The following is a 25,852-nucleotide window of genomic DNA, read 5'->3' as shown; positions in this document are numbered from 1 at the left end:
GTTGTGTCGCCGTCTGATTTCCCGTCTGCTCAGTGTTAAATTCAGAATTTATGCGGAGTGGTCCGGCATCCGGCAAAAATAGGAGGCTGCCGGAGCTGAGACGGAGTCGATCCACAACGTGGTGGAGCCAGTGGAAATTCACACATAGACTATATTGTACCGTATTTTTCGGACTATAACTTGAACTTTTTTTCATGGTTTGGCTGGTCCTGCGACTTATACTCAGGTGCGACTTATATATTAAAATATATAATTTCACATGTTCGTTATTTTCACTGACAGCCGCGAGAGGGCGCTCTAGGCTTGTGTGCCAGTATCTGCTACTCCTATTACTCCTGTACCACTGAAAATTTAAAATGTAAACATCAATTTATAAAGACAACTGAGAAAGACTGAACACAAATGACCCCAAAAAGAAAATCATATTCTGCTGATTACAAGCTGCAAGTAGTGAAATATGCAGCCCAAAACGGTAATCGAGCAGCAGAAAGAAAGTTTGGAGTGAGTGACAAACTTGTGAGGGACTGGCGAAAAGCGGAGGATACTCTAGCTGCAATGAAGAAAACAAAAAAAGCTAATCGCGGGCTAAAAGCTAGATCGCCACAGCTAGAGGAACAAGTTCACAAATGGGTGCTTGAACAACGTGCTGCCGGGAGAGGCTTGACAACGGTGCAGTTACGTCTCCACGCCCAGGTAGTTGCCAAGGCGATGAATATAAATGAATTTGGTGTTAATGCTCCATGCAACGCAACCGCCTCTCTATCAGAGCACAGACAACGATGTCCCAAAAACTGCCAGCAGACTTCCAAGCCAAGGTCGACAGTTTCCGTGAGTTTCTTGAAAAGCAAGTAATTGAGCATGACGTAACACAGGATCATATTATTAACATGGACGAGGTCCCCCTCATGTTTGACATCCCCATGGGTCGGAGTGTTGCAGAGAAAGGGCAAAAGAATGTGAATATAGTGACAACTAGTCATGAGAAATCACACTTCACAGTAGTGCTGGCATGTTGTGTAGATGGATCAAAATTGCCACCAATGGTCATTTTTAAACGGAAAACCATGCCAAAAATCCAATCCCCCCTCAGTTGTTATGTTATGTTGTTTATGCTATAGTTATCTGAGTAACTGTTAATATGTTACATTAACATACCAGACACCTATTCAGCCTGTTGTTCTCTATTCTATTGTTATTACTATAACTTGCCTTTGAAGATGAAATGTCTGTTCTTGGTCTCTGATTTTATAAAATAAATTTCCCCCAATAAATGCGACTTATAGTCCAGTGCGACTTATATATGTTTCTTTCTTCTTCATTATGCATTTTTTGGCTGGTGCGACTTATACTCCGGAGCGACTTTTCCACAGATCTGGTGGAAATTAAGGGTGAGTTTCTGTGTTTGTTATTGTGGTTGACAGTCTGGTTGCATAGGCAGGTTGCTGTATGTGAGTTCCTGTGTGAGTATCCCACTAGCTGGCTAACTGCCGCCACTCTGCATCGCACTCATACAGTGGTTACTAGGCTTGGGTTTTATCACAGTATTAGGGTATACAAGGTTATTTAGATATCCCCAAGGTTTGTTTTTCCATTCCGTAATAACTCCAGGTGCCCCCCTTTCTATTGAGCTCACTGTTTGTAGTGCACAGCAGCACCACCAGAGCTCAGTCTCCAGTCTCTAACTGTTGCAACAGGCAGCTGAGCTGAGCGACACTGTGACACCTCGTGGTGGAGGGCTAAGTTATAGGACTGTAACCAGTCGGCAGCCAGCAGGCAGAGAGAGACCTTGGGGACCTTGGCTTGTGTTTTACATCTAACTTGATTAAATTAATTAAGGATTTATTGGCGATTTGTTAGTGCCACTCACTTATACCGTCACATACCATATACCCAAGTGAAATTTCAGTAAGGTATGAAGGTATGAAATATTATATACTGCCCAAGCATAATGGTTACCCCTGTTAACCACCATGACATCACTGTGAAAGCGAAACACCCACCCCGAATTTACTGGAAAAGCAAAGGCATGACCCGCTCAACTCTGTCATTACTCCGACTCTGATTGGCTCACTCTGACATTTTTATGCAAACCGTTTCACATCTAACTTCTCTTGCCTCAACTTAATCAAACAAGCCATGAAAGGCAACCAGTACTAGCCATTCAGACCAAGAGTATACAAGGATTTTGGCTCTGTTGGTTGTTAGTTGCCAGCTCAGCCACCTTCATGTTGAGAACTATGGGCAGATAATGCAGGCTCCGACTCTGAATCATAGATATACTCTGAAGAATTGGATTGACATTGCCATGTGACATAAAGCAAAGACAATAACGGCGTTGTAGCCAGTGGCTGTTGCGAACAGCTGAAAGGGAAGCTTTACAGAGAAGGATATCCTAGTCTAACTAACACAATTCAGCTCTGCTGTTTAGCTCAAGGGCTTTAAACTCACTGAAACTAGGTGTGCAGTACAGATTCCTGTGGGAGACCGACTCAGCTTGTCGAGCTTGTTGATTCAGGGTCATACACCTGTCTGTGATGAACGAAAAGCAATGAAATGTGTTTAAGTACAGGGTAGGTTTGTCAAAACCAGAACACCTTTCTGCGACATACCATTCCAAGTCACAAGTTATTAGCTGTGAGTCCACGTCTGACATCAATCAAATCATAAAAATAGAATAGCCAATTTTTGCATGACTAAGATTCTCATCTTTGCTTGACATATATCTGACTCTCATCTTAAGTGGTTAAGTGGGAGACTTTGCTTCATTTCCACATCAAGAACATGACTGTAATAATCAGGGACTTGATGTCATAACATATTCCATTATTGTAGGGCACACAAGCCTATGAATGATCATTTGAGGGGGAAGTTCCAGGAAAAGAAATTGAACTACTGAGAAAACTGAAGGAGTTATTCTACCCAGATAAGAGCACATTAGTGAGAGCACAAGAAGAAGATAAGGGGATATGATTCAGTGGGAAGAAGAGGGCAAAGCCGATGTGGTTTCATACAATCAAGAGAAGATCTGATGTTTGCAACCACAAGTTAATAACCAGGTCCTTTAAGGTAAGCAAAGAAAGCATTTCAGCAATGTTGAAGGAAAGACAAGATGACGATTATATTTAAAAAGTACAGAGTTCAAGTAAAAGTAATGATTATTTCCCCCAACACAATTAAAATGATTTTAGTAAAAAAAAAAAAATCCATTAATTAAAGATCCAGTTCTTTTTGATGCCACTTTCTCACCATTTATTTAGTCCCGAGATTTAGCCGCTCTTTCATCACCACACAATGGATTATTTTCAGCCATAAAGCTCTGATCTTGATAAGGCATCAAACGTTTGTCCAGAGACATTTCAAACAATCCCAATCTTGAAAGAGACAAATTATTATTATCAGCTCGTCTGCAATTAATTAGGATGTCATTTGTAGCGAAATGAACTCAAAGAGAAATAACTGACGCATTATAAAACCAACTAATTGTCTCAGATAATGCACGGCTTGGCGCATATATATTTTTTTTCTTGTTCTCAGAACCCTTTAATGTCTTTCCCAATGGCACTTAGCATGTCCATCAACAGCCATGTGTTCTGGCAGAATGTCCTCAAGCAAATCACTCTACGCCCGTCTGCTCGCTACTGCAAGCTCGTGCATTAGGATTTACCATTCCCTCTGATAGAATGAATCTCACTGAGTCTCAGTGAAGCCTCTGATGCCTTGGCAGCCGGCTGTTTTGTTTAGTCAGCAGAGTCCCTATTTTCCCTCATAATGTGGAAAATCAAGGTGATGTCCCACTCTCTCCCAAATTACATCTCCTTTTACTTTGTCCTCCTTGACTTTCTTGAATGCAATCATAATCCTGTCTTGTTAATCATGTATATATACTTTCTCCTTTGCTCTGTTTTGTTCTTTCGGAAAATTATGTGTGGTCTGATCTCTGACTCACGACATCCATAGTTGCTTGTGATATTGGCAATCTAGCTATTGAGGCTTTAGTCTGCCTTAGTTTAAATAGACTGTAATTGGGATGCATATCCAGTCTCACCCCTGAGCGGCAGAAAAACACTTGTAAAGACTGACCTTGCCATCCCTAGGGCTCAGCTCTGGTAGTGTCAGTGTTGGACAATTGGCCTGGACTGAAATATCCCAAATACTATTGGATGTACTGCCCTGAAAATGTGACTGAATATGACTGAAATGACTTTGTTGATTCCCTGGCTTCATCTAGCGCACTGTGGTAATTTGTCAGTGCTCTTGTTGATGACCGATTACATGCGTGGCTAATGACATTCATCAGCGTATGCAGGACTTTATGTTTAGTGCTAATCACTAAATGTTAGCTTGTTGCTAAACATCAATATATTATGGCTTTGTCATCGGCAGTTGGCTTTCGTCACAGCTAGTTCTTTAATGTCCCTTTGGTATGGCAGGGCCTTGAGGCCTGGTTTAAACCACACAATATCAGTCTGATAATAGCCCAACCTAGCAAATGTATCTGTCAGGTGAGATACTAGTGTGATAGTGGACGATTGCCAACACCTTTCCCAATGTGTCACACTCATGAATTTTGAAGAACAGACTACTCTTCCATGCACAACTGTAAACATGCTAAAGTGAAAAAGGAATGACGTTGCTGGTACTGCTATGTGTCAAAAAGAGGAAAGGTTACAGTCGTTTTTTTCTTTCTTTTTTAAGGCTCTTCTGAAAACAAGATAGCCAGCATTATACACAGTACACAAAAACAACATTGTTTGTTTACATTCTTGTCCCTGAATTTGGTTTCAAGCACTTTCCTATCGGTGCCATCATGCACACCAAGAAAGAGGAAGGAATCACCATGTAGTCTGTCATGTCTACAAGCAAAGTTAAGGCAAGAATTTAAGACTCTATTATCAGCCAACTTACTTAGACAAAAATACTGTGCTGTCTGAAAATGGTATTGACATGCTGACTGTAGCATTTAGCTCAAAGCACCACTGTCCTTACATACAGCCTCACAGAGCTGTTAGCAAATGGGGTGCCCACATTTGTTTGATTATTGTCTCAAAACTTGTACAAACACCTTGCTTATATGAGGGGAGTTCAAAAAGTAATGCCCCCAGCTCAATTGCAAGCAGAGATTTTTTTTCAAACTTGTAAAAATTTGGAACATGCATTTCTGTATGGGTCCTCTTGAGATTAATATTAAATTTTTGTTGTTTTAGGAAATTTCAGTCCTGTAGCAAAGTTCAACGTAGCTACTCCTCTTGAGGTTCGTCAGAAGCAAAGAGCTGTAATAGAATTCCTTGTTGCAGAGGGAGAAACCCCCATAACCATCCACAAGGCTTGAACATGTATACAAGGGTAAAGACAGTTGCCAAGTTGGGTATACGTAGTTATGTATGTCTTTAATTACATATAGTCCGAGATACTTGGCAATGGTATATGGCTTACCTGTATGGTATTTTAATTTTAGAGGCATTTCTTTCTTTTTTTTCTTTTGTTGTCTTTCAGATTACCAGGTTTTATGTGTTGTGGGTTGGTGTTAACGTCTAGAAAGTGTCCCCCACCCCTTCTGTTTTGTACTTTGTTTAACACTTAACATTTCCTGTCAGTGTTCTTGAGTAAGGTGTCACCATCTTGAGCCTACACACTCTTACTTACTTAGACCTGATGAGTGTTTCAGGTAAAATCAACAGTATAAACATCTCTTTTTTTTTTTAAGGAATATTCCTAATCAGAATAGCCCCATTCTCCAACACAGTTTCACTGCATGCCAAAAAGCTTTCTCCAATTTTGATGATAATTTAGCACTATACCACGCCCTAATGATTATTGATGTGTATTATCATTGAATGAAATGTGCTTAGTGTGCTTGAAATTGAATAGGGAGGCGTACATTTGCTCTGACGCCGCAGGGCAAATACCAAGAGTCATTAGACGCGCTTCTTAGATAAAAACGTAAAATCTCCTCCGCTGCAGATTCAGCCCCCTCTGGCTGCTAGAGAGCCTTATTAGGAAAATATTGTCTGACTTGTTCCTTCGCTCTGCTGTACAATTATCTCCAAAGACGTAGGAAACAAAACACACAACAATGAAGGCTGGAAATAGCTTTAAGTTGGAGAATGAAGAGGGTGCGTGAACTCTTCCTGCTTGTCAGTCACTCATCAACAGACTCAGGTAAATTACTGAAAAAGACAACTTTTACATCAATCATGTTTTGACTTAAATTAAAAAAGTTGAAGGATCTTTTACTAATATAGGAATAGATTAACACTGTTTGAATGTTGAACATGACTCCCGACCTTAACTACAAGTTTTTATCAGAAGTGTCCCTCTGTTGCTGTTATACTATGGGGTCTGCTGTTTGAAATTTAAAGCTGTCACATTTAAATGTATTTAAATATATCTACATGTGTTTTTTTTGTTCTGAACCTTCTAAATATTGTTACAGTAGTGTTACACTTTTTTATTCTACAAAGGGTAAAACTGAGATAATGTGAATGATTGAAAAAAAAACAGGATATGTGATGATGTATTGCTGTGACTGTAGTCAGGGACTGGGAGCAATCCAAGATTTTGTTCAGGATTTTACAAAAAACTGGGTATAACATCCCTGTGATCACATACACAAGCATAACACTGTAAGTTTATATTTCAAAACAAAAATCAACAAAAATCAATAAAACAGAAAGTTATGTTGAGTATGACAACTCTATTTCATGCATTTTCTTTGCACATCTTAAAACTGCATGCTTGTGTTGTGTTTATTTATTGGTTAAAGTCTATTAATTCAGGTTTATAAAAAACTTGCTCTGTCAGAAGAAAAAATATAAATTTTCATTGATTTCATTATGCAGTTTTCTAAAAAGCAAATATGGTAACCTTGATATACAAAACAAACTTGTTCTGTGAATACTTCTCTACCTTCTGTGATCGAAAATGATCTAAAGCTGAGTTCTGTTGGCTGTTCTGTAAATAGTTTTCTCATAAATAATAAATACAGCATTGAGCAGTGCATATTTTTAAAAGTAAACTAAACACCATCAATGCATCATAAAATTAGTGATAAGAGATCAAGTCTGTTTATAGCATTTGTATTAAATTGCTGCTCTGCCTTCATCAAAGTAGATTAGTCTTCACCAAATCCCTCATTTATATAAAGAAAAGGCCCATAACAGTATATTTAACTTTATTACTATTTCTCCTACTTTTTGTTCCATCACCCATATTCTACTGTATATGTACAACAGATGAATTACATTTGATGTTTATCATACATACTGTATGATCTGTATATATTCAACACATTCTCACTCATAACTTATCAAATATGGCAGCTTGGTCAGCGGCCCTATGCCGAAAACTATAACACTCTAGGTGCCCCTCTAGAGTCCATTTCAGACACTCAGGGACAGCGGGACAAATTCCGCTCATGCATTGTGTCCTTTCAAAATCAAAATGTGTTTCATAGGAGCATGGTTTTGTCATCAAAACTATTTTATGTTCAGGCAACAAATTTACTTGGCTAGGTTTGGAAAAAAGATCATGTATGTTTGTTATACAATTTCGCTTATGCAAGTTAGAAGTATATCATGTGACACATACGCTATGTTAACTATGTAACATATTTTTAAAAAATCAATGTTTCACATGGGACACTAACACCGGTCACCTGGGTGAAAGTCCTTTGTTCAACCCTTCCCCGCCCCCCCAACCCTCCTCCCTACTCTTTATACTTCGTCATTGCCGCAGATGAGTTTACAGTGAGTCAGCTGAAAAACTGGTGCGTTTCATATGGACACTAAAGGGTGACTTGTGCGACAAAATCAGGCACCAATGGCCATTGACCAAGCTGGCATTTTGACGCCCTAGTATTGCGAACAAGCAGATATATTTCATATCTCTACTGTGCGTACATAAAATATGAATTTTTTAACTTTGTCATTGTAGTCCATATGCTACTGTGGCTACTTCACATACTAGGCTGCACACATGATGTAACTAATTTCAATACATTGTTTAATATGCCCTATAGGCGTGTTATTACCTTGATTATCTAGTCTTTGTTAAATTTAATATTTTTACAGTATCTACCACAGATATTAAAATTCTATCTTTTCCCAGTGTAAGGTACAGACTTCATCATGTACAATGTAACCAATTTCTAGTTTCAGAGACTTATCAGAGTCCTTTCCTGTCCTCCTACTGCACCCTACAGCACACTGTCTACATCAGCATGCTCCTCTGCTGCCATGTTTCTTGTTGACCACAGGCGACCTCATCATTTCTCCAATCCCAGGTGAACTGGAGCAGCGGACTACCTCTGAAGGCTGTCAAGCTAGAAATGTTATTGCCCCTAACAGGAAAGTCTGCATGGTAGAAAAACAACACAACATAAAACATATCTTTCTGTGAAAATGTATCATGTTAAAATTTCTCTTATTTTTCTTTTCGCAAATATTAAATTGTCCTCCCAAGGAAAGCACAGCAGAGTATCACAACCTGAGCTTCAGATGAAAGAGTGACGTGCTGTCCATGTGGACCCACTGACAGGTCAGAGGTCAAACGTATGGTCCTCCCTCAGAGACACGGAGCCTCTTATTCTAGCCCCAAAATCTGCACCCTATCTACCTCGCCACTGTTGCTTGTTCACCATGTTATTCATGAATTGGATGTGCCCATTCCACAGTTTTTCTGTATCTATTTATTTATAGCCTTATTGTAGAGAGCCCACCATAGCTATGCACAATGTGTTTTTTTTATATGGAGCTTAGGAAAGGGTTCAAGATACACACACCCACACACAGTACAAACATTCACGAGTACAAACGTACAAAAGCTGCATGACTAAAAAGTGACTTAGATAGATTTGCATGCATACATTATATATTTATATTTAAATATTTCTATCATTTTTATTAAGACTACATGGCTTTAGTAGTCATTTTTTTCCTGTTATTCAATTATTAAATCTATACACTGGGTCAACAATGTTTCATGTATAAATAATAATGACTTACAGTAGTAAAATGCTTTCTTAGTCTTAGTCTTTTCATTTAATTTTGCAGAGCTGATGCTGCACCGTGTCTGTTTATCTTATGCATATAATGCAACACTAGATCTGCCAGTAATTTACTTGCACCTTATACAAAATGTCAGTTTTTATCGATAAAAAAAGCTACTTTTTCAGCAGGCAATACTAAATATCATACACAGATCTTCAGAAAGTGTATGGAAAACATGTCAGCACTGAATTGTAATGTAAGATAGATTCTTTAAGATAGTTTAAACTTTTTTTTCTTCAAATGGGTATTATTATACAATAAATGCTGCATTGATGGGAGAATGGGAAGATGTTCACCCTGAACATGATGATCTTCTTTTGCTTCCTGCAGGTACAGCGAGTGTCTTTGTATGTTTTCACAGTGACAAGAGAGATCAGCACTGCCGCCATGCTGCAGTTGAGATTCAATATACATGTGTACATCCACATCAAAGCTTTCATTGTTATGTAACTAAGACAACAATTTTAACAGGGCAGAGCACATGTAAACAATGCTATCTGATTCTATTCATACCATATACCAAATTTCACCGGGTATACCGTTTATGAAGGTATACAACCCCTGGCAAAAATTATGGAATCACCAGTCTTGGAGGATGTTCATTTACTTGTTTAATTTTGTAGGAAAAAAACAGATCAAAAATGGAATCATGAAAAAAACAACAACACTACAACAAATCACTAGTACTTTGTTGCGCCACTTCTGGCTTTTATACCAGCTTGCAGTCTCTGAGGCATGGACTTAACGATTGACAAACAGTACTCTTCATCAATCTGGCTCCAACTTTCTCTGATTGCTGTTGCCAGATCATCTTTGCAGGTTGGAGCCTTGTCATGGACCATTTTCTTCAATTTCCACCACAGATTTTCAATTGGATTGAGATCTGGACTATTTGCAGGCCATGACATTGACCTTATGTGTCTTTCTTCAAGGAAAGTTTTCACAGTTTTTGCTCTATGGCAAGATGCATTATCATCTTGAAAAATGATGTCATCATCCCCAAACATCCTTTCAATTGATGGAATAAGAAAAGTGTCCAAAATGTCACTTGTAATGACAGTCATCTCCCCAGTACCTTTACCTGACATACAGCCCCATATCATCAATGACTGTGGAAATGTGCATGTTTTCTTCAGGCAGTCGTCTTCATAAATCTCATTGGAACGGCACCAAATAAATGTTCCAGCATCATCACCTTGCCCAATGCAGATTCACAATTCATCACTGAATATGACTTTCATCCAGTCATCCACAGTGCACGATTGCTTTTCCTTAGCCCATTGTAACCTTGTTTTTTCTGTTTAGGTGTTAATGATGGCTTTCGTTTAGCTTTCCTGTATGTAAATTCCATTTCCTTTAGGCGATTTCTTACAGTTCGGTCACAGACATTGACTCCAGTTTCCGATCATTTGTTCCTCATTTGTTTTGCTGTGCATTCTCTGTTTTCAAGACATACTGCTTTAAGTTTTCTGTCTTGATGCTTTGATGTCTTCCTTGGTCTACCAGTATGCTTGCCTTTTACAACCTTCCCATGTTTTTGTACTTTTGTACTCTCCTTTGTTACAATTGACATCTCTTGTGTTACAGCCATGATTCATGTCAATCCACTTGGTGCGCCAGCTCTCCAAGGTGTGAGCACTCTTTTATAACTGCAGACTAATGAGTGGATTTAATCTGATGCAGGTGTTAGTTTAGTAAATGGAAATTTACAGGATGAATCCATATTTTTTTCCTCAGAATTGAGTGATTCCATAATTTTTTCTTGATTTCTTTTAGTGTTTCTTAAAGCCAGAAAGTTGCCATTTTAAATGACTTTAGTTTTGTGGCATGTCTGTAATCAACTTTTTTTCTACAAAATTAAACAACTGAATGAACATCTTCCAAGACTGGTGATTACATTCCATTTTTGCCAGGGGTTGTAAGTGCACTCGCCAACACTGACTATCTTGGTTACTAGCTAGTAATGTGGTTAGTAAGTCCACTGTTCCAACAATCACCAGCTCCGGTTTGGTTGAAATAAATCCTTAATTCGCTTTAGATGTAAAAAGCATTAAGCCATTATTCCCCAAGGTCTCTCTCTGCCTGCTGGCTGCCAGCTTTTTACAGTCCTGTAACCAATCCCTTCACTACAAGGTGTTGCGGAGTCTTTAAGCTCAGCATCCTGTTCCAGCAATAGAGACTGGAGACTAAGCTCTGGTGGTGCTTGCTGTGCACTATTTGAGTTTGATGGAAAGAGGAGCACCTGTATTTGTGATGGCATTGAAAAACATACAATTGGGATTTCTAAATACCCTAGTAAATGGTAATACCATGATATCGCCCAAGCATTGTATAGTACATTCCAGTTCCTCATAGATACTTTGAAATGGCCACAACCTCTTAACACCACATTGGGTGGTGGAACATAATGTGTTAGGTTAACATGCTTTAATGGTCTTAGATTAAAACACATGGTTAACATCATGATACAATAGCAGTTTTGTCGGGTTTCGGCACTAAAGCTACTTGGCTAGGTTTAGAAAAAAAAAGGGGTTTGATGTAAAATCAGTGTGTTTATTACATACAGGTACATGGTAAAGCCATGAAAGTAAGTCATGCAATGTCATGTAAATTTACATAAGTACGTGAAGTATATCACTATGTTCATTTAAAATGAGTTAATGTTGACTTTTGGTTTTATACGGGACACAAACACTGTCCATTGTGTGACATAACTGAACCAGAGAATCTGTGGGTCCACTAGAAGAAAGGCCTTTATTGACTTTCTATTGGCATTATTATCTGATGCCAGCACGTAATTTTAATGCATTAAGTGCCAACACATCATGCAGTGTAAAGAGTAGGGTTGGATATCGAAATCATATACAACCAGTACCTGCCGGACTAAATCACAATACAGAGTTCGGTGTCAGATTGTGTGCATAGCGACTATGCGGTTGAAAGAGAGAGAGAGCCTGTGTGTGAAAGTGATGCCTGACAGTGAAGGTGCAGCCACCGGAGCAGAGAGTTCCAAGTAAAAGGTAGCAGTGCAGTGTGTGCACAGTTTAGGCTACATTTTGTCAGTGAACAAATGCTACAACTTCTAAAGACCCAAGCCAAGTTCCTGTGTCGAGCTTGCCAATTGCTGATTAAAGTAAAAGGAGTCAACATTAGCTCGGAAGTAAGCAATCAAAGTTAGCCTCTTATTTCAACCTGAGCTGGCTCACTTAAGGGGGACCAATTATTCTCATAGTGACTATCTCAGCCACTCCTTAACAAATAATTGAGAAATGTCTGACTGCTGAATCTCTCCAGAGTTAGGAAGACAATATCTAATCCCATTTCAAAATGTAGTTTGTTGTTAATAGTACTGTTATGGTTATTTTGTGCATTTCTATGAGATTAGACAGGTGCATTCTGTCTGCATGTTGTAGTGTTTATTTTACAAGTATTATCTAAGAATGCATGCCTCTCTCAGTGTATGTCAGTGTTTGCTTCTGTGCTTTGTACCCATCTTTTGAAAAATATTGTTACTTGTGTACAGACATGGATGAAATTGGTTTTGAAGAATTTTTAATAACAATATTTGGTAGCGAATCACACCATGCATGGGACAGTCATCACAACCAATAATGTTACAGTTTGAGAACAGGAACCGGAATCCATAAACTGTTTATTTTTAAAAAAAACAATTTATTTAAAACTAAAAGATGTACTTTAGTTTCTAACGTGAAATGGTACCCTGGTTCTGGTGGACATTAAGTTTATCCCACTCTCTGAAAAAAAAATTGTGTCACAATCTGACACGTTCAAAATGACTAAATTGACATGGCAGTGAGAGGTATATAGAGCACAGCAGGCCACAGTAACAGATAGTCAGAGGGCTTATTTGCGGAGCAGCGGGGTTTCAAACTACCACTACCTTTACTTTCCATGTGTTGCATGCCAAGACAATTTTCATCATATGGCTTTCATATGAGTTTCTAGTCAAGACCAAGGAGCTGGTTGGCCATTTTACCAATTAATGACATTTATTTAACATTACTCAGTGTAAAATATTTGTTATCAAGTCATTCAATGGAGTCCATTGTCCATCCATAGCCGTTTGGCAAGCTGATGTGGAAAATATAATAAGCCTCGATAAGCTGACAACATGATCAAAACAAGAGAATGTATTTCCAGGGTTTCCACACATTCATTTATTTGTGGCAGCCCACAATGATGAAAACATCCGTTGCCACAAAAGATTTTCTATTTTGGGAGCTGGACTGTACATTAAGAGCACTGTTGAAATATCTACAGTTGCATCTCACTCAAGGAGCACAGAGTGTACTCTGGGCACAGACGGAGCAGCAGAATGTCAGATGCAGTGAAAATAAAACTTAACCAGTCATTCTGCATGGTCTTAAAGTTTGCTTTTACTCACAGTAGCTGCTCCTCATCCATTAATTTGATCTGATTAGCTTTGAATGGTGTGACAGATCAATTATCCCCCCTACAAGTCACAAACTGCAGCTGAGTAAAAAACAGAACTCAATAAGAGCTCTGACTGTACTGCATTTAAAGACGAAAACAGTTTGCCATCATTGTCCACCCCCCTTTCCTGTCCCATGTAGCACAAACAGCACTACTTTTGAAACCGTAATATTTTTCGAATGATATATATATTCTTTATTTAAAAAATACACGATTATTTAAAATTATTTCCAAAGACTAATTTTACGATCAATTTTACAGTTAATTGTCATTACCCCATATGCTTTTCATTGGTATACTGTATTTCATCCTTCTGTTACTACTTTCGTATTTTTTAGGGCATACTGTGCCCATATATCTTCTATATAACTTTTCCTGCTAAATCATAGTGGTTTTAACCCATTTGTTCAATTTCTCCTCCCTCCATCCATGACCCCTGCTTTTTGTTATCACACATGTCAAGTTTAATAAAGCAGGTGAGCACAAAGGCGGTCTGCCTGTGAGGGACTTGCTTTGTGACACGCATTCTTGATGTCATGCCTTTTGACTGGGTGACTAGTGACTGGTTTCATTTTCAAAAAAAGAAAAAGGTTAACACAAGATGTGCTTTAACTGCTGAGGAAACAGCCTGTCTCATATCCTAACTGTGTGCGCTAGAGGGGCCAAAGTGTAGACCAGCTTTTTTTTCTCACATAATCAAGGTCACAGGACTTTTCCACTCATGTCTACATGTGTTTTGTGGATTCAAGCTGTTCCAGCAGGTCTCCTGTAGAAGGTGTTGCGGCTGAATGAGCTGCCAGGGTGGCTGCTATAATCCATTTGGTCCCTGTACAGTTGGAGTGACAGCTGTGTCTGCACTCCTGCATGTTCAAGGTGGGTGTATAGGTCTTTGACAAGGATGTACTTTGTCTCCCTTCCTGCTGTGATATTCACAGTATGCAACAGTTTACAATATAATGGGCCAATAATGGCTGCAGCATTTTAAAGGCTTAGAGGCATTTGTCTCTAGGACCAGCAAACAACTCATGGATGTTTGTGTCCCTTTTAAACCATGTACCTAATGTTACTACTTTGGGAAGTTACCAAGCTGGCAGCTTTTTCATTTTTGTTGCAACTATCAAGAGATAAACTGTATAAATACGGCGTTTCTACCAGGAAGCGTCTACCAGGAATGTGCACTTGCATGCATATACTAGTATCACATTGTGTCAGGTTGAGTTGTAGCAAAGGTTTATCCTGGTTCACCTTTTTTTCCAGGCAACCTTTTGTTATTTTCGCTAGTGCCCTCTGCGCTGGCATCCCCGCTGGCTCCATTGAATGACACAGCTGTGTTTTCCTTATTTAGGGCTAAAGGCAGTCCGAACACTGCCAGAGCTCGCTGAATGTATTGCTGATATATTCAAGTTGTGAATATATGCTCTGCACAGTTTCAGTCAAGTTGCAGTTCCATTTTACATCTATCTGTCCAGACTTACATGAGGTCATCATCATCAGGCCACATTTGTGTGAAAGTTTGTCACAATTTGCATTTGAATATTTGAGTTCTGCGGCAGAAACATGTTTTGCGAGGTCACAGTGGCACAGTGTCTACCAAAGTGTATCAGTTCAACTTAAGTCCAAGTGGACGTTTGTCATGAATCATGACTCAGAGAGAATGTTTGTGCCAGATTTTCAAGAAATTGCCTCTAGGCTCTTAAGACATTGTATTTATGAGAATGGAATGGATGGATGGACAACCCCAAAACAATTAGGCCTCTGGCCAGGGCTATCGCCAGAACGGAAACATAAAAACAACTGTGCTCTTCTGTTCAGAGATGTAGTGACTTAAACCACTGCTGAGAGAGAAAAAATATGAATAAGCATGTAATCTTATAAACTCTGAATAAAAGAAAAGTCCACTACCTGCTAAGCCAATTAATCCTAGAGGAGAAAGTGCTTAAGTTAATAATGGTGACTAGCAAAACATAACTGTCTTGGGTACACCCCTTGACAGTTACCATTGAGATGAATTTTGCAAATTTATTTCATGTTCTTGTGTTTTATTTGTTAGTGGAGTTGATTTAAACTTTACTGCACTTTACTGGCTATAATATGCAAATATTTACAAAAAATAAATCAGATTGTGTTAAATGTTTAGACATGATCATGGTCATCTCAAATTGATTGCAGATCCTTGAATTTAATAGTGACCAACTTTTTGATGTCATTAAATTGCATCACAGTCACAAAAAATCCATATAAAATTGAATTGTAATGAAACAAGTGACTTATACTCCTAATATCTACTGCTTTGTCAGCTGCTTTATGACAACTTCTAAATGATAATGAAATGTTTGTATTTACAACTTATACGACAAGGACTGCCTGAGCACACCATTTGTTACTATTGGGGTTCAACTGGGGCTCAACTGTTGCATGCTGGGAGAAAGTTCAGGCTTAGCCTTGCCTTCAGCTTTTTAAAAATTTTTTTGCAAAGGACTCACTTATGCAGAACATGTCCAAAGGATTCAGCCACTGAACTGGGACACAGCTATTGTTAGTATTATTTTTAGCTTTTACATAATGTCTATGAGCAAAAACACTGTCAGGTAGAAGGAGCACATCGTCTTGCCTGAGATACTAATAAATAACAATGAGGAAAAAACAGAAGAGGAAATCTGGTTTGGTCAGACAATAATAATGATCTCTCACAAGAATAACGAATAGAATCAGAAACAGAAACAGAATCATCATGGGGAACCATCAAAGGAACCTATTACACAATATACTGTATATTTATAAATATGTATATAATGTACATCCCTTTAATTAACGCAGGCAGTAATGTATAGCACAAAATGCGAGAGTGCTGCAGAGGAAACTCACTAGTATGTCAATGACTTCATTTGAATAGATCTAATAGAGGACATCATGCTTAGGCAGTATCACAGTATTACGGTTTACCAGGGTAATTTGAATTCCCAACTGTATGCTTTTTTATACTGCCATAAATAGGGGAACTCCTCTATCTATTAAACTCATTGTATGTAGTGCACAGCCCACACCACCAGAGCTCAGTCTCCAGTCTCTTTGTGGAACAGCCAGCTGAGTGGAAAGACACCGAGATGCCTTATTGTGGAGGAATAAGTTACAGGACTGTAAACAGTCGGCGGCCAGCAACAGCAGAGACAGACCGTGGACAATAACACATGTTATTTTACCAAATAACTCTTGGGAGTCCAAGCAGTTTAAAGCTTTGGTTTAACATTTTTTTAAGGATTACAAAACAAAGGCCAAATGCAGGAAGTGAAACTGCAAAAGAACAGTAAGACAGAGAGTGTGTATGTACAGTAAAGAGAGAGAGAGAGCGTGTGTGTAGTGTTGCGTGTGTGATCTCCATTAGCTTCTCTGCTCTGACAGCCAACGAGGATCACTGTGGCCGTAAAAGCCCACAGGTGAAGAAGCTGATTTTATACCTAAAAAGGTGTTCAATATTTCATTGATGGCTATGCACACATTACCTGCGGACTCACCATATTTATTTCACATGCCCATTTTAAGCAAGTATGGTTTTTAAAGTGGAAGTTGTCATCTGTGAAATGGCTGAGGCAGAGTGCTCTCTGCAAAAAGGAACAGATACATGCTCTTGGTATATTCGGTTATCATGAGAAATTAATAAAGACACAAGATTTTTTCATTTATTTATTTATTTTTTTAAACACAGAGTTTCAGCACAAATGCTAAGAAAATAAATATATATCGTGTTTCAGGCTTAACCTGTCACACAGCCAGACAGTTTTGGAAAAGGATTCTGATTTTAAAGCACTGCAGAGACATGAACTTACACTCCAAAAACAAAGCAGCACTCCCCATATTACCTCTCTTTATCCAAACACACAGTAATAATATTAGGCTGTTCCTATCAGTTATATATTCCGTATATGAGTCTTGCACAGACACTGCTTACCAGAGAGAATATTTGGCCCTGTAATTATTCACGATTTTTTTGGAGAGAAACATCTATTAGTTTAGAAACTTGCACAACAATCGTGCTGCTAACTCGTGGAGAGCTCAGAGACCAACCACACATCCCAGCCCTCCTCACTTCCCGCGGTTTGGCTCGTAATAACCTAGTGATTTGATCCTGTGGAGAAAAGAGGCACTGGCAGCTGAATGAGACACTAATTAAGAAATTCAGTCATGTGTGAACATGGCCATGCTCATAGCATTCAGATGAAGTTACTGCTACCTGGCCACCAACCCCTCATCAATCAGATACAGCTCCTGCATCTGAAAGGAAAGAACTGTCACAGTGAAGAGGGATGTTGTGCTTCTGACAAGCACTACAACTACTAAAAAGAGGAAAAGGGTAACTGATGGCTATCAGAAGTAAACAGCTAATATCTTACAGCACAGTATACAGTATGATTTTGCAGGAACAAGTTAAAAACTACAACAAAAACAAAGGAAGAAAAATCAAAGTGAGACTAGAAATATAAAAGCCAACACCCCTGCTGGTTACTAGAGTGAATAATGCAGCTGATAGATGTATAAAGGCAGTGTGCAGGACGCAACGGGCCATGAGAAGTGGCATGCTTAATGACAGAGACATTATGTAACTTAGAGTCTGCAGCTATGCTAGCAGGTCTGTGCTTTAAACGAAATGCTTTCAGTATGCAAACATGCATGAAACCAGCATGCTATTTGGCAGGTATAATGTGTACCATGTTCACCATGTTAGTTTAGCATAATTGCGTGCTAACATTTGCCTTTTTAATTACTGTAGCACTGTACACAAAGTGAATCTGAAGGGAACTGGAGTTGAGCAATGTCTACCAAATGGGATACAAAGATGTCCACAGTGAAACGATGTAATGGACGATGACAATGTTGGGCAACATGATTTACCATCCCAACCTGACTCGAAAACACCAGCTTTATGCCTTATAGTAGCACAAATCTCAGGACTGAGACAAGGACAGAGACACAACGACCGAGTGCCACAGCATCTGCTAGTGTGTGTGTTTAAGAGAGAGTGACTGAGAGAAGAGAGGACGGTGGACTATTGCTCACAATCTTTCTGTAAGTTATTAATAATGTACTCTGGATGCTGCTCTTTTACTTTTTGACACAGAACATGGTATATTTGTACTATATTACACTTCTTTTCTTCTACTAAAAAATTTTAAAAATTGCAGCAGTCAGCCCAGCAGATGTGAGCAGATATTGATTATTAAGTGACAGTGACTGCAATAAATGTCCATGATGGCGGTGACAAACTTGGACGCTAAAAAGCCCATCTGTCAGCCTATAGTTCATCAGGTTGATAAATCAGAAATGTTATGGACGGATGGATGGACAGGGTGGGCTTCTAAATAACAATGATGGGCTCAGTGGTCAATGACTGACTGCAGTGGCCCAACTCCAATAGAAATGTTATTAGTTTTGCGGGTATATTTGGTCTTAAACAAAAGTATTGGACAAAATTTTAAATCTTGACCTGACAAGGGTGCTAAATAAAATCACTAAAGTTACTGCAATGGATATTATATTAAAAACTCAAGAAGCAACCTTTGAGGATGAAAAATGAAGCCAGGACAAAAGTGCCAAAAACTGCAGTTACTGAGATAGCCATTTGAGACTAGTTTCAAAAGAGTCAATCCTCTTGGACATCCATGTTTAAATGCCCAAATGTAAAACATAAACATTTTTAGCGTCTGGTACAAAAGCTTCAAGTTATGCATAGCTAAGGGCTTGGATGCCTTGAGTGAAAAGCTGTCTTTCAGACATCGATACAGTCTACAACACAGATCCACAGCTCGCTCCTCCATAACTCCATCCTCGCATCCAAATATGGTCACTTCTGCCTCCAAAAACCCAAAATGCCAAACTTGATGCATCAAAACATGGTTTCACAAACCAATAGGTGATGTCAGGGTCGCTACTTCCATTATTTTTATACAGTCAAATAAAAAACTCCATGGCAAATCATGCAATAATAGCCAATTTATGTCAGATTAGACCATGGAGGTGAACTGACCAACACTGCCATTTCCACGAAATGAACAGGTAAATAAAATTTCATCAATGCATGCAAACCAATCACTTAAATATTGCCATTATTTAGTTCACTTCTCTTGATCAACAACAGCCAATAGTGAATAAATCAAAGGCCACACCTCTGTGTTATATTACTGTGACACCAGAATGATCATGGATACTGAGAAGTACGGAAAAAAGGATGAAGGGTAAAAGAGATAGTATGCCTGTTTAGTGAACACAACAGGATTGGATGCAAGCAGAAGATGAGAGGAAAATGATGCAATTTAGAGGAGAAAAGGACATTCCATATTTAGCAAAGAAATGGATTCTCCAGGTTATGATTGAAGATAAGGAGTCTGCTGCCTGAGGTGGTTTAAACAGAACAAACATCTGCCAGACATTTAACTGTGACTGCATGAGATTCATACTAACAGAGAGACGGAGTGGTAAATTCTTAAGCGTACGCTTCATATCAGTGAGCAGCTTCAGTGTTTGGCTCAAGGACACTTAAGACACGCTGCTGTTGAAAGTCTACTGTGGGGATTGAACCTCTGACCTTCCATTTACACAGTTTTTCTAAAGCAGTGTTCAGTGTACAACTGAAAGACACATAGACAGGCCTCCCTGTTCATTGTTTGTTTCAAACCTGTGAGTTATACAAGACGGCTCTAAGAAATAACCTGCAACACTGATCTGATATTTTCTTTTATCATCTTTATTTATTCTGTGTATTTCAAAGAATTCCTTTATCCGTGCAAAACATTCAAAACATTTTATATATACAAACTGCTGTATTATTCAAACTATATACTGTATGTATTATAAATGCCTACACACAGACATGTTGGTGTGTGTCACATTTATTTACAATTATTTACATTATTGCATTATCTTCACGAGGTCATTATTTTCTCTTCAGGTGCTTTGAACTTCATCTGTTGACCTCAATAAGCAGGAAGAATTTGCTCAGTTGCCATCAAGGTCATGATTGTCATAAATTGTCATGACACCTGAGCAAACTCCACGCAAACTGTGAAATGTGCTGGAAAGCTATTTGTGATGTTTTATGTTTTTTTTAACACGTCCTTTTAAAAATAGATTTTCTTTTTTTTCTTTTCTTTTTTTTTACATTTTAGCAATGAAGAAACACAGACATAAGGAGCAGAAAGCAAAAAAACAAATTAATTTAAAATACGTAAAAGTAAAAATAATACATTATAATGTATCATAAGCTAGTTTTTTACATGTATTTTTGACCCTGTTTATTTATCTATTTATTTTGTAAGGGACCATGTACAATATATAGCATAACTGTTACCATTCAAACAATCACCAGAAAAATTGTAGGCATGGTATGTTTCTGCAAACCCTGCATACATTAGTTTTGTACATAGCATATACATTTACAGACATGGTTGTTGTTTTTGCTCTATACTGTACCGTGTTAAAAACATCTGTTAAAATGTGCTGTTTGAATATGGTCATGTCTATAGAGCCTCCTTGTATAGAAACTCTACATTTCTTTGCTTTGCTTTTGCTGTTCTCTTCTCACAAAAAAACATTCACAAAGGCTTAGAAAAACATCATTTTGGGCTTTAAACAAACAATTTTGGTGGCACAGTACCAGCTGAGGAAGCTGTCAATGTCTTGGTAAAAGAAAAAAAAACAAAACCGACCGCTTTTTGTGGCACTATCCCAGCAGGAAACGCACTCATGTCTCAGTAATAAACAACTGTTTTTCGTGGCAGTGCCCCAGTAGCAAACGCAGTGATGTCTCAAAAAATAAAAAAACAATAGCTTTTTGTGGCACTCTACTTGAGGGAAACCCAGCAATGTCTTGGTAAAAAAATCACTTTCTGTCACACTCTGACATCAAGAAACACAGCAATGTCTCAGTAAAAAACAAACACTTTTAGTGGCACTTTCCTGAAAAGACACAAAGCTGTGTCTTGCTAAAAAAAAACAAATACCTCTTGCGGCGCTTTCCCAGCAGGAAATGCAGCGATGTCATGGTAAAAAACAACCATTTCATGGCACTAGAACTGGTGGAAAAGGGGTCACTATAAGGAACTCAGTTGATGGCTAAAAAACTGCTGGAAATGCAGTAATGATCCCTTCTACTTTCCGATGACAAAGTCTGCTGATTTACTACACATTTTTGGAAATGGTAGTATGAGACATATGAATGTGTTTAAATGTATTTATGTATACCTGGTTTGCAGAGACATACAACGCCAACATTTTCTTTTAGTGGCTGTCCTGCACAATTTGATGTCTTTTACTGGAGTTAAATAAATAAATATTATTCTGTATATTGTATATTTTAATATACATGTGGCACATTGTAATGTATTCTCTATTTTCCATGATAAGCTCTGCTTTACCTCTTTTGTTGTTTTATCTGCGCTGTGTATGTTTCTTGTTTCTTTCTGTACCATTTTATTATCTGCACACCTTAATAATTCAAATATAGATCTGAGGTTGTGATGAGCATTCATGTTGTCCATTCCTGTCTGAATATATCTAATGTAACAAGCTAATTTCCTCACAGGGATTATTGCTTCATCTAATCTTATGAGTAAGGGGCTCCAAGCTGATCCACTAAGCTTTTTTCCCCATTGTATTTTAAGCTTTTTAGGAGGTGTTTGATCCATTGCTCTCCTGGTGTTTAGCAGATCTTTACTGACCCAGTCAGCTTTGAGGGCACCAGCGTTTTTAGCAACAGAACTCATATCTCCAGCAGTGACAGCTGTCTGGCTCAGCAGGGCTTCTCTCTGTTTGGCTTTTTTTTTTTTATGAGGCAGAAAATGCCTCCAATGTAACTGTTTTATGATGCATTTCCAGCTTGGCAGCGCTATGGGTGGGCGACACTGTATTAGATACTTGTAAAATCCGTGTGCCAGGCCAGACAGGAGCCAGAGCTGATGCTTGGCTGCTCTCCTTGACCCTCAGAGATCAACAGAAGAGGCGATCTTTCATTTAGCGACACTTTGGTTCATGTGATGTGCCTTAAAGAGAGTCAGTGTATTCCATACAATAGCTGTCAGTATGTATGCCCCCAGTTTAGAGAATCAGGCTGGAGTCCAACACTGAAGAAAAGCAATGTACTGCTGCGAGGGGTTCAGCAACAAAACATATATCAGCCACCTAAGAGAAGTTCCACCCAAGACTAGAAACATCGCCATGTGACTGTATGCCTCCGTGCACCAGTCAAGTTACACCTGCAGTTTACATAAACATATCTCAGAGAACATGGATGCTTCACACACAGTCTTCCCCCCTGGCAGCACAGCGGATCTATACAATCAACACAGTTTCAAGGTGGACACCCAAGATGTCTCCCCTTCTGTTCCTGAGATACGAAGTTGAGTAATTGACTGAAAAGTGTTTTTGCAGAACATCAAGATGTCACAGTTGACTTTTGACCCCTTGGATATGAATGTCATCATGTCGTCATTATATCCTATTAGACATTTGTGTGAAACCTGAGCACACAAGTTCTCGAGTTATGGCTACAAACATGAGGTCACAGTGACCTTGACCTTTGAACGCCAGATTCTAATCTGTTCATCCTTGACATTCGAGCCAAATTTAAGGAAATTCTCTCAAGGTTTTCTTGAGATATCCCTTTCACAAGAATGGGACTTCCACAGTCACAGTGACCTTGACCTTTGACCAGCAAAATTAAATCAGTTCATCCTTGAATGTACTCAAGGTTTGCTCAAAAGTTGAAGAAATTCCCTTAAGGTGCTCCTGAGATACCGCACACACAAGAATGAGACAGACAAGGTCACAGTGACCTTTGACCACCAAAATCTAACCATTTCATTGTTGAGACAAAGTGAATGTTTGTGCAAAATTAGGAAAAAAAAAACCTTTCATTTTAACACTGTCAACAGAAAATGTTACTAAAGCGATTAGCTCAAGTACAAATACAAGAGTAGCAGGACAAAGAGGCCACAGACAAACCAGTATGCAGAGCAAGCTGTGTCTTTGTGGCCTGAGTGATTGATTATTGTATTTTCAAGCTGATCGATTGTTATTTTGTTCATTCATGCACTGAGTGAAAGAGCGACATGCAGACAGATTTATGTAGATATAGATATTTGCTGATGATGCACCGACTAATTGACTGACTGAATGATGGAGATTTACATGCAGAGCTCTGTGCAGCACTGAAATATTCCTCTAAACCATAATGAGTGTTCATTAGCGTAATCAGAGCGTCAGAAGCGTCTGCGTGTGTGTGTGTGTGTGTGTGTGTGTGTGTGTTTGGAGCTGAAATGAATATGAACACACACTGAGAGCTTGCATGCTTTGCAGAGCAGAAAGGTCTGATGTGGAGGGTGAGAGTCTGAGGCTAAGCTGTAATTGAATACCAACAGGAGTGGTGTTTCTACTCAGACCTCTGAAGGAGGACCTGACCTTGAGACGCTGCTGCTGATAGACAGGCAACACAAAGCCCGGCTGGCTAATTAGATTAAAAACATGGATCCCAGGGGATGGAGATGTGACAAGCACATTGATTCACTACATCTCCTCAATTTCCATCTCTCTCCTGATCTCTCCCTCCTTTTCACCCCCCCCCACCCACCCCACCCACCCACATGCCTCAAATTAACCATCTCTAGCTGCTGTATATCTCAGCTCTCTTTGTTTTCTTCCATTTCTAAAGACTCTATGCATTTCTTCAGCTGACAATAATGCAGAATTCCTGTGAATTATGATAGAATAGTCAATGATCAGAACTGACACATTTTTAAAGAAATGATTTCTTAAATGCCAACAGAAACATGTCATTTGTCTCAGACATGATGCCATTGCTGCGTGTTTTATGTGTGATTTGTCTTACAAATGTTTTACCGTCATTTAAAAATCAATCTCATTCTCAGTAAAACATCGGCGCAAAATGACCTCCACAAATGTCATGTCTTAAGTCTTCTCCACATATAAGGTTAAGCTGTTGTTGAATGGACATTACCAGGAACATCATAGTATTGATGAGGATATTTATCGATCTTGCGTGAACTACAAAAAATAGAAAAAAAGATGTTTGGGTTGACTGAAAAATGGCGAGCTCTACAGTCCTTATGGTTAACTATGTGTACTCAAACATCAGTACTTGGTGAATTGAGAAATGGATGTCCAAGTATTTGAAATGCAGTTTTTTTATTGTGTAAGAGATTTTTTAACTGAAAGAAAAAGAATGTTTTACATTCTCAGATTTTCTCTCTTTTTTGAAACATTATTTTAGGTTGGAGGGAATTCTCATAAATCGACAAAGAACAATAAAGGACTATGAAAGAAAATGGAATACATTAAAGTCATGTTTAGAAGACTGAGACTGAGACTGAGATGTGTTTTTGTTTGTTTTGTTCTTTAGCAATAATGTCTCTGTCTCTGTGTTTTGTTTTGTTTTCTTGTTTGGGTTTGTTTTATTGTTTTTTTTTTTACAAGTTTTGTGGCATCTGTTTGTGGCATGTTGATAGTTTGTGACATGTTGTTAATATGATGAATCTTGTGTGTATTGTTTAAATGTTATAAATATAATAATAAAAAGTATGCTAAAAGTTCAAAAGATGTTTTCATGTCTCTTGTTGTTTTTGATGACCTCTGGCGGTTTAACTGTCACCTTGCTACAGTGATGTAAGTGTCCTTCAAGATGTGCCAGTACATTATGACATCATTTTTAGCACCCAACCACACTCAGTAGTGACGCTGGATGTGGTAAGAGGTGAAACAGAGGGCAGCGACACTGCTTTTCAGCCTAGCATTACTCAAGCAACTCTGAAAGAGTCATCACTTCATTCGCTTCAACTCAGCCATTTTTATATGTTTTTATATGTGGCCTATTGTCAACAAATCCCACGATTAGCCCAAAACCTACCATGAAAATGCAATACTTTCTGACTTCCCTACCCTTCGCTCTGTTTCTCAACCCCAAGCCTGTTCATTCCTACAGAATAAATCTTTAAAAACTGGCTTAATACAAATAAAAAATAAAAATAAATGTTAAGAACTGTGCACTGTAGATTTAAGGGCTTTTACCCTACTTAAAAATCTGCCAGTCAAATCAGATTTGGCTGGTCAGTATGAATGAATATTTGCTCCTTTTCTTCTTTCTTTTTCAACAGAGTTTGAACAGGGTTCAGGAGGACGTTCAGTTTGACAGTTACATTCATGACATTCATAGGAAAGAAGCTAACTGTGCTAATGACATATTAGCAATGTGCAACATTTTTTGCCAACATCAGATATCAAATAATTGCAAGAGACTGTGTTGTATGAAGTTGCTGTTAGCTGTCAATTCCCTATTTTTAAGAAGAAGG

General features: G+C 38.5%; 1 long non-coding RNA gene across 1 annotated transcript in view; it reads right to left on the bottom strand.

The window, feature by feature from the left end:
* The window catches only part of LOC148190457 (uncharacterized), a 140,047-nt gene that overhangs the window by 5,163 nt on the left and 109,032 nt on the right, over nucleotides 1-25,852 (bottom strand). The gene's annotated exons all lie outside the window — the stretch shown is intronic.

This window comes from Plectropomus leopardus, chromosome 1, assembly GCF_026936395.1.
Source record: "Plectropomus leopardus strain MGB_pleo_1.0 chromosome 1, ASM2693639v1, whole genome shotgun sequence".
NCBI lineage: Eukaryota > Metazoa > Chordata > Actinopteri > Perciformes > Serranidae > Plectropomus > Plectropomus leopardus.
Note: the sequence above shows the minus strand (reverse complement) of the source record. Positions and strands in the feature narration are given on the sequence as shown.